The sequence below is a fragment of the Eptesicus fuscus genome, chromosome 23 (genome assembly GCF_027574615.1).
Source record: "Eptesicus fuscus isolate TK198812 chromosome 23, DD_ASM_mEF_20220401, whole genome shotgun sequence".
NCBI lineage: Eukaryota > Metazoa > Chordata > Mammalia > Chiroptera > Vespertilionidae > Eptesicus > Eptesicus fuscus.
This window is the reverse complement of record NC_072495.1, coordinates 19,307,284-19,321,344: the sequence shown is the minus strand read 5'-3', so window position 1 is coordinate 19,321,344 and position 14,061 is coordinate 19,307,284. Positions and strand designations below refer to the sequence as shown.

Genomic DNA, 14,061 nt, shown 5'->3' with positions numbered 1-14,061 from the left:
GCCACAGGCTCCCTGGGGCCCTCAGGAATGTGTGCCCTCACAGTCCAATTTAGCTCAGCTGTGCTCAGTGAGGAAGGAGAGCTGCACTCAGCTTCCTGCCTCTGCATGAGGCACAGGATGTGTGCAGGCACCTGGAACTGTGGGGGTGAGCTGCTGGGCCAGGAACGTGGGGAAGACAGACTTAGGGCGGGGAGGGGTACTCTCTCCAAGAAGCCATGCCGGTCCCTAAGGCCTCACCTGGGCACCTTTAGAAATGCACATATACTGCCCTTAGGAGGTGTCCTTCAGAAAAGTGACACTGATAGTGATACCACTGTCATTAACTAGCTATTAATAATAGGAAGGAGCAAAAGGGACGACCAGACATTCTAGGATGGTCACTTGGGCAGCTTCACCAGGAAGCTGCAACTCTGCACTCCCCAGGGAACCATCAGGGCATTCCCTGCAGAATCACTGGGGGAAGAGATAGATGCATGTGCAGTCAAGTTGGGGTGACATAGGGAAGGTACTTGCCTCACAGTCAAACCCAGGCACAGAGATCATTGGCCAGAGTGGGTGGGACCATTGTAAGCTCACAAAAATGTGGAGATACCTAAACCCCGAAACAAAAGACTCCTCTTTCTTGTTGCTCTCAGATCTTGGCTCATGGGGCTCTCTCGTTCCTGCTTCCTTGCATTCACCCGTGTTTCCCCGACAGCCATGTGGCCCTGCAGACCCCATGCAATGGACTGATGGGCTGCAGCAGAAAACACAAGCTCAGCCAGCCTGAGGCTGAATTGGACTGTCCCAACATGAAAGGACACTCTTGACGCTGGCTCTGATTTTAGGCCTACTGAAGGCATAATGGGACTTCTTCCTTGGCAGGACAAGCAGAAACGGGATCTTGGATACTCAGGGATGTAATTGCACAGAAATAAAGTCACTCGTTCTCCTGTGCGAGGCTCAGAAAACTCTTTTTCTTGGGATACCACAAGAATTCCATTCCCAGGAGCAACAGGTGGGGACAGGGAGCTCTCCCCACTGGTAACAGTACTGTAACCTTTACTACAAAAAGGGGCAGCGAGAAGTTCCATTAAGATGGCCAAATAGGAAACATCATTTTAATGTGTAAGTTGTGAACCTCTTCCATACTGTACAACCGTAGCCATCTGCAATACTTGCATTCTTCATGGTCAGAGAAAGATACCTTGCTACATCCTCAACTGTGGAAGGGGCGTTTCCCCATCTCTTCTCCCCACATGGAGAACCTGTGCGACTCTGCCTGGCTCCTGCTCACGGTGCAGCTCATGAGGGCATAGCATGTTGCATGCATCATGAACATATCTTGCTTGACACACAGGGTGCCTCACTCTTGGGGTCTACGGACCCCTTGTTTCCAGTATAAAAACACCATCTATGTGTCAGGTGTTGCTCATTGCACTGGAGACAGAGTGAAGAAAAGTACACAGCCCCTGTCCCCCAGGGGTTTACCTTCTACCACGACATGTAAAAAGGAGATATATGCACATTCCACAAAAAAAATTCAGAGGCTAGAAGAAAGGCATGGTTAGGGTACTCTGGGGGCTAAAAGAATGCTTCCTGAAAAAGATGCCATCTGAGCTCATTCCTAAGGGATGACAGAGAGTAGTCAAGGAGAAAAGGACAGGAAGACTATTCCAGGCAAAATTAACAATGTGAGCAAAGACTAGGAGGTGTGAGACAGGAGGTGAGTAAGAGGAACTGTACAGACAATTTTTCCTGGTGTGTGAAGGACCAGTAGGGAATATGGGGAAATGGGACTTTGAGGTGGGGAGGGATCCGGTCAGAAAGCTTTCTGTGCTATGGCCCGGAGCTTGGGTAAGAAACCCTCAAGGGACATACGACTGGGTATCTTACATAAATGTACTTATTATCTGTGTAGAGGGTTTACGGAAAGTTGAGGTTGGCCGAGGCAGGAGACCAGGTAGTAAATGATTATAATAGCTAAGCGAAGAGCGACTGAGGAATGCAACTCTATAACTGGTGACTGAGAGAGGAGAGAAAGAAAGAGTAGAGGATGGGATAAAGGAATTAAGATATGAAACTGCAAACACGGGGAGAGAAATAAGACCTTGGTTTCTGGTCTGAATTACACAGAACATATTGTGTGCATGGAGACACACAGAGCGGAGTTCACCAGTCTATCCCAAACCCGCTTGGTGACATTAAAGAAGGGATATTCAGCCCTAGCCAGTTTGGCTCAGTGGATAGAGCATCGGCCTATGGGCTGGAGGGTCCTCGGTTCGATTCCAGTCAGGGGCACATGCCTGGGTTGCGGGCTCGATCCCCAGTAGGGGGTGTGCAGGAGACAACCGATCAATGATTCTCTCATCATTGATGTTTCTATCTCTCTCTCCCTCTCCCTTCCTCTCTGAAATCAGTAAAAATAGATTTTAAAAAAATAAAGGAGGGATATTCATTCAACAAGTATCCACAGACCACTGACATTCAACAAGTATCCACTGACCACTGACTCGGTGGCTTGGCTTCATGCAGCTTCCCTCCCACCCTGTGGGAGAGACAGGGTGCCTGACTACCTCAGAGGAGCTGAAGATCAGGGGGACCCAGGAACCAGATCACACGATCACCGCCGATGAGGCCTCGTGAGGTGGAAGTTGGGATCCCACTTAGGAATGGCGGCCGCTCAGCCTGCTCTCCTCACTCTGAGGTTTCCTTTGTCTAAGTGAGCAGCCTCCCCATGGTGGGAGGCAACTGGCGAGATCGATATTAAAATAAAAGGCAGGAGGGCAAGAGAGGAAGAAAACAGCGACTGAAGTCCATAGAGGTAGGAAAGATTGATCAACGGCCTCAGGAACAATCCATACTAATTATGGTGATAAAAAGCTGTCAGTCAATACTCGGGATATTAAATTTAGTGGATTGGAGACAACAGGTCTGCTTTCATTTCCCCCACCATTTTATTTATTGAAACACTCAGGTACAAACGAGCGTTCGGTGCTAAGATTGCATTATTGTTTCACCTGCTTTGAACTGCAAATGCTTTGATAACTGGATTGCAGAGGCTGTTAAATTTCCCTCAGTCGTGTCTACGCAGAAGTCTTCCCCCACCGTCTGAGATCTCCTTCTGTGAAATCTGACAGTGATGCTCATCATTAAAGCACAGCTGATAGCCCACCTCACAGATCTAAACACGGCTCAGTGTCTGCGAGTGTGAGGGGCGGAGGGCTGGGAGGGGACATTCAGAGAGAAGGAAAGGGGGGATTTTCCCTCAACAAGAAGAGAATAAAAGGGTCCCATGGCAGCCCAGGTCAGCAACAGCTTGTTCTGGAAAGTTGGGCTTCTGTGAATGCAGCCATTCAAGAACTTCCCAGCCCACATTCTCAGGGCAAAGGAAATGGGGCGATGGAATGATAAGAAGTCAATAGAGATCACTCCCCCACCCCCCACTCGCCAATCCTATGTACTCAGTTAAACTGTCATAGAAGGGTGCCCTCGTGGGTGAAACTCAGAGGGGACTCGCACCATACACACTCAATATGCTCTACAGTTTGCCCACTCATTCCCCTGACTGGATTACCTGCCTGCCCATCACTGCTGGAGCTGGTAACGCTCTTCTAAATCAACCCCTCCCTGAAAACAAGACCAAGTGCATTCTTTAAAAATATATTTTTTATTGATTTCAGAGAGGCAGGGAGAGGGAGAGAAGATAGAAACACCAATGATGAGAATCATTGATCACCTGCCTCCTGCACACCCCACATTGGGGATCAAGCCTGCAACCCAGGCATGTGCCCTGACTAGGAATCAAACTTTGACCTCCTGGCTCATAGGTCAAACCACTGAGCCATTCAGGCTGGGCCGTGTGCATTTTTATCAATGATGTTGATCAATATCATGGGGAGGTACTGTAGAAATCTTGCTTTGGTCCATACCTTGCTTTAAATAGTGATAGAACATGGATGGAGATGGAGAGTGAAATATGCCAGGCAGAGAAAGATAAATATCAAATGATCTCACTCATTTGTGGAATATAATGAACAACATAAACTGATGAACAAAAATAGACCCAGAGAGAGAAACATCAATCAGAATGACAAACCTTAGGGAAGGTAGGGGACAGTGTGGGTAAGGGGGAGAAATCAACCAAAGGACTTATATGCATGCATATAAGCCTAATCAATGGACACCAGACAACAGGGGGGTGGGGGCATAATGGGAGGTGGGAGGTAATGGGGGAATAAGGACACATATGTAATACCTTAATCAATAAAGAAATAAAAAAAGACAGGGAAAAAAAGTGATAGACCTGAGGCAAATGGGTGTGATTATCAATCAGAGGCTTTCATTTGGAGAACTTCTCTCGGTACACTGAAAATCTGCAAAGACGGGCAGAGAAATTAGAACGTGTCTGTCTGTCATGGCGTCCTAGGTATTTTCCTTTTTAAAATTTGAAAGTACTGTCCCCATGGGACTGCCTAGTTCATGTACCATTTCAGCCATGACGAAGGAGTGGCTCACGTGGAGGTGAGTTCAGACTGAACTCACATAGTTGGAGCAATGTGGGCAAAGGGGATAAGAGACAGAGGGCAGGGTAGCAGGGCGGGTTGGGGGGAGGGTGCATGACATTATGGGTGCTTATGTTCCTGTATGCCCCCCACTGCTTCATGTGGGGGTGCCGAGCAGTACCAGGGACCAGCGGTGGTTACAAATACTTTGTGCAGGAGAAAGCACCTGTCTCCCCCAGGGAGCACCCTAGCTATGCTCAGCCCATGTTACACTAAAAGGCGCCAGGCCCTGCTGCTTGCGCCTCCCTGTTCAGAGCGCAGGCGCAGACCTCCTGGGAAGGAGTCAGCCAGCATTCCTGAGCTTCAGACAACCTCTGCCCCTGAATGTCCACCTGGGACAGTCACTTCTCCTCTCTGGCCCTCAATCCCTAACTGTGAACATTTAGGAACTGGACTAGATCACAGTTTTTCCGCCTTTATGCTGTGACTCTAGCTGTGGGTCATGTAATGGATGGAGTGATTTCTAACCAGCAATGTTTTAAATGGAATAAACAGGATAGAAGAGGAAATATCAGAGTAAGAATAAGTTGTAGGTTATTAAACACAATATTTGACAGGAGCCGGATTCCAAGAGCCTCCCAGAGGAACACAATGCGGCTTGAGCATTCGGAATCTCAGCAGGTCCCCACCCACCGGCCTGGAGCCCGCGGCCAGCTGGGGAGAGAGGTTCTATGCTCTCTTTATCTTTCACATATGATTTGATTTTACCACGTTGCTATCATTTCAGTTTCGATAACACTGAGCTAATTAAGATGTGATCTCTGAAAGGCAGGCTGTTACAAGAGATACACGGAGCTCCGCGGGCGGCAAACAGCTACTCTCCAACCCAGCTTTGGGGATCCGCTGCTTTTATAAGGAAGACAAAACTATCCTTCTCCATGAAACCTTAACAGCAAGTTCGTGTGAATATCGAGCAGATCCCTGGGACACTGGCTGTGAGGACACAGGCCAGGCTCAGGGAAGTAGGCTGCTGTGACTGCGCTGTACAAAGGCGCCTGGCCTGGGGCAAACGGGGGCTCAATCCACATGTAGAGTCCCAGGTCCGAGCTGCATCCCCTAATCTACTTTGCACAAAGATACTGTATGTTTATCAAGCTTTGCACATGTGGAGTTAGGTTTGCCCATGAGACCATGTTTTCTACTGCTGTTTTATAATTTTTGATTGATTTCAGAGAGGAAGGGAGAGGGAGAAAGAAACATCAATGATGATGGAGAATCATCCATCGGCTGCCTCCTACACGCCCCACACGGGGGATCGAGTCTGCAACCTGGGTGTGTGCCCTGACCGGGAATTGAACTGTGACCTCCTGGTTCACAGGTTGACACTCAACCACTGAGCCACACCGGCAAGGCTGTTTTCTACTTCTTAAAGGAGCCCGGTAGGCTAGTGGCCAGGCCCGGCTAGAACTGAAATTGAGGACTAAAAAGCCAGAGCAATAGCTTAGTGTTGGGGAAGGGCCACCTTCTCTGAGCAACTGGGGGTGTGGCCTGGAGTTAGGGCCCAGTCCTCCCAGCACTGGGGTGAGTAAGGGCTGCAGCCCAGGAAGGGACTGTCTGGCAGGCCAGTTCCTAATGCTGGGAGGTGGCCCTCTTAACAGAAGACCCCAGACTGGACATGTCAGATGGATGACCCCATGGAGACACTGATATGCCGACCAGTCTTGCACAAAAGCATCTCTGTTGGAGTCCATAACATAATGGACCACCTTTTTCTGCACTGAAGCCATTCTTAGATTTATTATCAATGAGTCACAATTTGGGGGAGGAAGACACTATGGCATAAAGTACAGAGTGTTTTTCCACACACAATGCTACATTGTTTTGGTCTTGATTTGTATGAAATTGGCATTATCCTTTGTAATTTTTGGTAAATAACCGATCTAACTCTGATATTTTCACAGTTACTAAATTTAAATCAGTCAATACCTCATAATTAAAGAACCAGTTACTTTTTTTTTTAACTTTTTGAATCTTGACACATTACTTTCTAGCAGGCTCCATGGATACTGATCATAACATATAATATAACAAAATCTTTGCCATACATCGTTAGCGGCATTTGCTGGACAAAGGCAGACCTGATGGAAATGAAATTGTAAGCTGTCACCAAATCTACGCAGCTGTGTGAGATTGGACTCGACTCACAGTGGGCATAATAAACAAGCCCATTTCTGTCCAGGGCCAGCCTGCCACCTGCCCCAGGATGGAGTCCCTTTCCCTTCGCCCTTTTGTGAGGGACGGTTCGGTTCTCTTTACTATCGCCCAAGGCAGTGGTCGGCAAACTCATTAGTCAACAGAGCCAAATACCAACAGTACAACGATTGAAATTTCTTTTGAGAGCCACATTTTTAAAACTTAAACTTCTTCTATCGCCACTTCTTCAAAATAGACTCGCCCAGGCCGTGGCATTTTGTGGAAGAGCCACACTCAAGGGGCCAAAGAGCCACATGTGGCTCACGAGCCGCAGTTTGCCGACCACGGTGCTAGACACTTAGTAGCATGCCCTCATAAGAGGCAGGGCTGATCTGCAAGGCCTAAACCTCTGCTCTCTTTCCTTGACACGATTTGCTCTCTGTTCTGGTGGGTAGCAGTGTGTTTCCCAGGAATGTGGAAATCCAGTTGTTAAAGAACTCAACTAACGATTCAGAATGGTACACTGGTCCTCCCAGCCCAGATGGACACACCGGAGAATGTCCCCGGATTCCTGCAGACTGTCCCCTCCTCGGAGCCTCCGTCCTCCTGACGCCCTGACCTTTCTCAGACCCTCCACATGTTTCTGCCTGACACCCTCTTGCCCTCATGCTAAGCTGGGCTTTCTAACAGCTGCAGGATGATTTATGGCTTGGGAAATGTCAATGTCCCACGTGGTGGTGGCCCTGGAACAAGGCAGATGCGGGGGAGCAAGAGGGAAGAAGAGTGAGGAGACGGTGGGGACAGAAATCCGGGCTTCTGCCGCTGGGGCAGAGCCTGATTGCTCCTCGATGGATCCGTAATTAATGGCTCCAGTGTTGGGTCTGAGACGGCAGACTTGTGCCTTGTGAACAGGCCCTGGAGGGCGGGGACAGTTACAATGGCGTGTGAGGTCATTAAGAGAATATTATAAGTAATACTCCATGACTCCCTCATTAAATACTAAGTGAGTCATTCGATCTTGGGGTTCTATTTCCATTCCCCTTCCTAAATGCAACTTTAATGATTTAAAATCCCTTCAACCCAATTACGGCTCTGGAATCTGATGAGGACCTCTCGCCCATTGTGCGCGGGAACCATTATCCGGCAGCCCATGGCAAAATTAGCACCTAGAGAGGTTGCACTAGGAAATAAATCTTTCCTTGACATTTCAAGACCGATTCCCGGCCAATTACAACACACTCTGTTACTCTGGTAATGTGCAACTGAGACGCTCCTTGCAATCAAAGGACACTGGTCAGGATGAAAAAATAAAAGGATCATTCGCAGAAGAAGAAGAAGAAAGAGCCACAAAGTTTGAGGGGCCAGCAGCTGGCAGTGGTGCTGAAGGAGGAGGAGGGCTGGGCTGAGACGGGATCTGTCACTCAGCGTGACTGACTGAGTCAGAGAGGAGCTGTGGCAAATGAAGGGGCTGATAAGGCATTGGGGGCATGTCAGAGAATGGCACCCCACTTCTTCCCGCTGCAGAGTGAGATGCTGTACTAGTTAGAGGGGTGGTGATGCAGTTACTGGTGATCTCACATCGCCACGGCTGGCACCGAGGCGTCTTGGCTCTGGTGTAGTTGCAAGTGCTCAGGCCAGGAGGGCGGTCAGTCTGCTCGGATCTATGTCTCTCCGTGGCCCAGGCTATGAGGTTTTCTGTTTCTAATGCGTGTCTTCTGAGAATGTCCTGCTTGCGGATGAAGAGCTGGTGGGGAGTGTGGAAGTGGCACAGGTAATCCGAGGAGGAGGACTAGATGCCCAGCCGGGCAAAGGTGCAAGGACTGCTGGGGGAAAGTCCTCAGCTGGTCAGATGCGAGTGCACAGGGTTGAGGAGGGAATGTGGGCCGGAGTGCCCTCTCTGGTTCTTGGCTTTTGCATTCTCTGCTCAAATGCCAATCAGAACGAGTCATCTGAGTTGAGGGATTTCAGGTCTGCTTGCTTCTATGTGGCTCCTGATGAAGACTCCATGGAGAGCGCCGCGCCTCCTTGGGCCACAGAGGATACTGAGGCCGCCTGATCAGGAGCTGCGGAGACTCAGGGGAGGTCGAGAATGGGGTAGCTCACTGGGGAGCGTTCTTGGGACCCTCTCTTGGTGGCTCAAGTTGAGTTGACTGTCTCTGCTTTGGCCATTCTGAAAAGGGGCCCTGGGCTGGCTTTTCTTCCAACCCCCAAATTAGGTAAAGAATCAGAGAGGTGGGAGCAGAAGTGAGAGCAGCAGATGAAGCGTCCAAGGCCTCTGGGGCCTGCCAGGAGCCTGCCTGCACCCTGCCGGCCCCCTCCCCAAAACCAGAAAGGAGGTGACCCGCTCAGAGGAGGAGAGGGGGCTGCGACCCAGTTGGTGAGTCCATTTTTTAAGTGATATCTCCTTCTCTGTCACTCCTCTGGCTCGTGTTCCCAGTGTCTCCATCCCTGCCTGCCCTCCCCCTGCTATTAATCGGATGGAACTGTCATTAAAGGCTCCCTAATTGCTCAAAGCAGAGAGTTGTCTCCTTGTTGAGCCCGATTGTAACAAATGCTGTGAATAAACATCACAATTTTCTCCTGACCCCGCAGCGTGCTGGAGAACAAAGTGAATGCAGGGGGCGCGCGCACACACACACACACTCACACACTTACACACACTCACTCACACACTCAGTCTTCCTAAGCATATGGGGGCTGTCTCATCACTCTAACCTCCCAGACTTTTGTTCTCTCACTCTGGTTGTTTCCATGGGAACCACAAAAATAATCATCATCATCATAATAAAAGAGGAGGAAAAGCCTGCTGCTCCTCTGCTGAGAGGGACCTCCATTTGCCAACACCTGGAGGCCAGTGTCCTCCATGGATGGCCCAGTTCTAACCAGAGGGTTCCGACCTTCTACCACAGCCTCATGCCTCAGGTGCATGGAGCTCTGAGTCACTTTCCAGACCTCCCTAAAGAGCAGGACCAAGATCTTTAATGGTTGAGACTCTAACAGGGAGAAATGAGGTGGAGAGAGCAGCGTGGCCAGGGATCGGAAGCCCTTCCCCACTGGAAGTAGCTGGTGCCCCTGCGGGTTATCAGACGGCCTGTGAGAGCAGCGCATGCTCCCTGAGCCCAGAGAGAGCATGGTTCATGGAGCACAGAATGTGGAACCAGAGACCAGGCTTGCCACTTACTCCTCTGCTTCTCTACCTCGCCAGCCAGCCAGGCAACAAGTGACTTCTTGATAGTCTACCACAATTCAGAAGTAGTGCTAACCACTGGCACAGTGCATTGTGAAATGCTCACACTCATAGCCCACAGGGAGCACATATCCTCCTATGGATACAGACACGTAGACAGGCCCTCTATGCTGTGGCCAGTGGCTAGCAAATGCCTGATACAAGAGAGGCCGTCAAACTGCTGACTGAAAGAAGCCACTGTGATGGGGAAAGTTCGGGGTACAATGCAACATCTGAAAAAAGAGAAGTGAGTGTGAGTGTGTGTGTGTGTGTGTGTGTGTGTGTGTGTGTGTGTGTGTGTGTGTGTGTGTGTTGTTCAAGAACAATTCTCTGGAGAGTGTGTGATACCTAGTGGGAAACAGCCAGGTGAAGTGTGTTTTGGGGAAAGGAAGGAGAAGAATGCTTGATCCAATATCTCATGGCTGGCTGGAGAGAGAGATGAGAGAATAAATAGGTAAGCCAGGTGTCTGGTTCCAAAACTTGTGCTTTTTCTAGTGCACCATGCTCTCTGTGGGCGCAGTAAGTGTGTGTCCCGGTGACAGACCTGGTCTGATGCCAGAGAGAAGGAACAGCACAGGTAAAGGTCTACAGGCTGAACAGGAAATGGAAGATGGCTGCGATCAGTTCAGTGTTGCCACAGAATAGAATGTGATTGTGGGGGAAATGTGGGAAGGGGATAGGGAGGGTACAGATTTGAAGGCGGATGAGAGACATGAAGGTATCGCGTCTTGAAAGGTTTGGGACATCCTAGGCCTAGTTAAGGAGGTGGCCCTTTATCCTGAATGGAAGGAGAGAACCAATGAAAAGTTCTAAACAGAAAAAGGATCAGATCGGATTTCTATTCCCAAGGCTCTGACTATAGCATGGAGAGTAAGTTGGATCAGGGCCAGCCTGAGGTGGGAAGGCCAGTTAGAGGACCCTATAGTAATGCCAATGAGAGAGCAAGGCAGCTGGAATTAGCCAAGTGGTGTCGGGTGTGGAGAGAAGAGGTCAGCTTCGAGGGAGATTAGGAAACAGAGACAGAGGAGCTGGGGCGATGCAAGGTTTCTCTTCTGGGTTAGGGATCCTGGTATGAGTGAGATCAGGAGAATGATCATTCAATCAGCGTAGACCTGCTGAGTCTGAGGTGTCTATGGATCTCTGCTTGGAGATGTTCAGGGGACAGTGATTGAGAGTGAGAGGAGAGTCCAGGCTGGAACTATGGATTTGTGACTCATCAGCATATCCATGGCACTGGAACCCAGGAGAAGCAATGGACTGGCCAAGTTACCCCAGGGTCATATTAGCACTTCCTTCACTGTCACAGGAAGCACAGCCACAAAGGACAGTGACAAACAGCATCCAGATGAGCCAAGAGTCAGGGAACTGGAGTTTCCAGCAATGAGGGCAGAGATGCCCAGTGACATGAGCAGCACAGGTGAGTTACTTGCTCAGCTCCCTTTGGAGGGAACAACAGAGTTGATGGTCATCTTGGTGAGAGCAGTGTCAATGGAGTGGGGGGACTGAGGTCAAGTACAGCGAGAAATACATGTGAGCTGAAGTAGAGACACCAAGCATAAAGGATGCATAGGAGGAGACAGGGCAGACGGTTGGCATGAGATCAAGAAAAGGATTTTATTTTAAATGCGACATGGATGTGTTCATGTCTAATTGCTGAAGAGAAACACTATAAAGTTAGAGATTAAAGGCATAGGAAAGAGAAGGGGGATTATGAAACAAGGTAGCCAAGAATCGGGAGTAAGTGAGGTCTCAAGATTTAGCGCTGGGTGGGACAGGAACAGCTTTTCCTTTGTAAGAGAACACGAGGTAGAAAGGAAGACACTCACAGCTTCAGTGTCAGTATGTTTAATTACAGTTCTTATGTGATGGCACATGTGTATATTTTTTAAATATGTTTTGATTGATTTTAGAGAGAGAGGGAGGGAAAGAGAGAGAGAAACATCAATCAGCTGCCTTTTGCACACCCATACTGGGGATTGAGCCACAACCCGGGCATGTGCCCTGACCAGAAATCCAACTGTGACCTTCTCAGGTGCATGGGGCAATGCTCCACCAACTGAGCCACACCGGCCAGAGCTGTGTACAGCTTTTATTCATTAATTTACTCTTTCATCCATTTTTTCAACAAATATTTACTTAACACCTAATACAATATGTACTTGCTATTTGAGCTCTTGAAACTTAGAGATAATGGAAAAAATTGAACAATAATAAATGCTTGTGGTATGTGTTCTATAACTGGAAGTGTTGGCAACTTTGCAAGGGCATAGGTATCAGGTAGAACCTCCCTGGAAAAAAAAAAGTTTAAACTGAGTCTTCAAAGAGATTTGCCAAAGGAAGAAAGAGGCAGAGTAATCCTCTGGAATAAGAGAGAGAAGAAGGATTAGAAGAGTAGGCCTTCAGGAGAAGAGTGAACACAGCCATTGTTGGGAATGGGGCAGATCTGGAAAAGGGAAAAGCGGAACTGCCAGGTGTTTTTGTGGGTCCAGGTGAGGACAGATCATGCATTCATCAGGCATCACTACAAGCAACTTTTTGTCTTCTCCGGCAGCAACTAGCGTAAACTCTTCTGATGGAACCTCTTCTGGAACTGGGTTTGGCTAGGAGAGTGTGATCCAAGGACAGTGGGATGAGAACATGGAGAATATTGGTCATAGTAGACGAAGTCATGGGTCTCTGCATCCAGGCTGGATGAAGGACATGAAGGAAGGATGCAGCTGAGAGGCTGAGAGGGAGGTAGAGTGCTCAGGTGCCTTAGGTTTCAGTGACGTCAGAGAAGAGAACTAGCTGAATGGACAAACTGAAACAGGACAGGAAGTTGCGGATACATGTGATCGAGGGATTGTAGAGCCGGAGAAGCTGGGCGTGATCGCTGAGTTCAGAGAATGAGCTAAAATGAAAGGAAGTTCACTAGAGATGGGAAGGTAAAAATACTGAAGGAGCAGATATTTGATGAGTCATCCACAGACATGGCATGGTGAGACACTGAGCAGGGTGCAGATGGCCCTTGGGGAAGTGGCCCTGTGCCTCAGCTGTTTGATGGATGCAATGCTCTTTGCCAAGGGAAAGTTGGGAAGGACCAAGGGGACGGATGCATGAGCATAAGAAAGTTATCTGCAAATGGCTGATTCCTTTGCAGAGTTGGATAATTGCTTTAGATATAGCACATTGTCTCAATGCTCCCCCCTTATTCTGGAGTCAGAATGCCTGCTTCAGAGCCTGCCTCCATCCTTTATGAACTCTGTCCTCAATCAACTTAATCTCAGTACACTGTTCTCCTTGTCTGTCAATGTCACCTACCCTCAGAGGTGACATGTCCACCTGTGAGGATTACATGCCTATGTACATGAAATATATATAATGTGTCTATTACATAAGAGACAGAGAGAGCAATAATTATGTGGGAGAGTGCTTAGCACACAGTAAGGGTACTACAAAGTACAAATAATAAAGTAACGTAGGAGCTGCTTTCCTTCTGTGTGCCAGTCATTGGGATTCTCCATATACTGTTTTGATGGTATTTTGGACATAATTTTAGACAAGTGTTAGTAGATTTAAAGAGCTATTCTGTCTTTCAAAAGGGATAGTGTCCATCCTCTTAGGAAGTGAAAGTAGGTCTCTCTAGAAAGATGCCAAATGTGCATCACTATTTTCAACAGCAGGTATATTATTTTTAGTTACAAGAAAATTAAAGAAGGAGAAAATGGGGTTGGCTTATGGTTTCTGTGGTGTATAAATGTGTCTGCATGTATGCTGTGTGTAAGTGGGTGTCTCCTTTCCATGTACAAGATAATGTCCCAATATAAACATAACCAATGGATGCAAAACTCTGGGGGTGAGGGCATGTATCGGAGTGGGGGGGGGGGCAATGGTAAGATATGTACACATATAATACCTTAATAAAAAAAATTTTGGAAAAAAAAAAAGATAATGTCCCAATGACCCATCCTCATTCTCAAATTTCACCACTTCCTGCACCCATCCAAACCCTGTCCAGTTCAGGAGGCCCGTCCTGTCCTGTCTTCTGGGTTGTTCTGCCTACAGGGAGCTATTCCTCATTTGAATGAGCACAGAATTCGCAGCCGGTACCAAGTTCTTTCGCACCTGCTTGCATATTCTCTCCTATGCTTATATCACTTCCTATGCATGAATGGCATC

The 14,061-nt window shown here is 48.3% G+C and overlaps 1 protein-coding gene across 4 annotated transcripts in view; it reads right to left on the bottom strand.

Annotated features, from left to right (window-relative positions):
- NTM (neurotrimin) overlaps positions 1 to 14,061 on the bottom strand; it is a 390,721-nt gene that overhangs the window by 214,472 nt on the left and 162,188 nt on the right. The gene's annotated exons all lie outside the window — the stretch shown is intronic.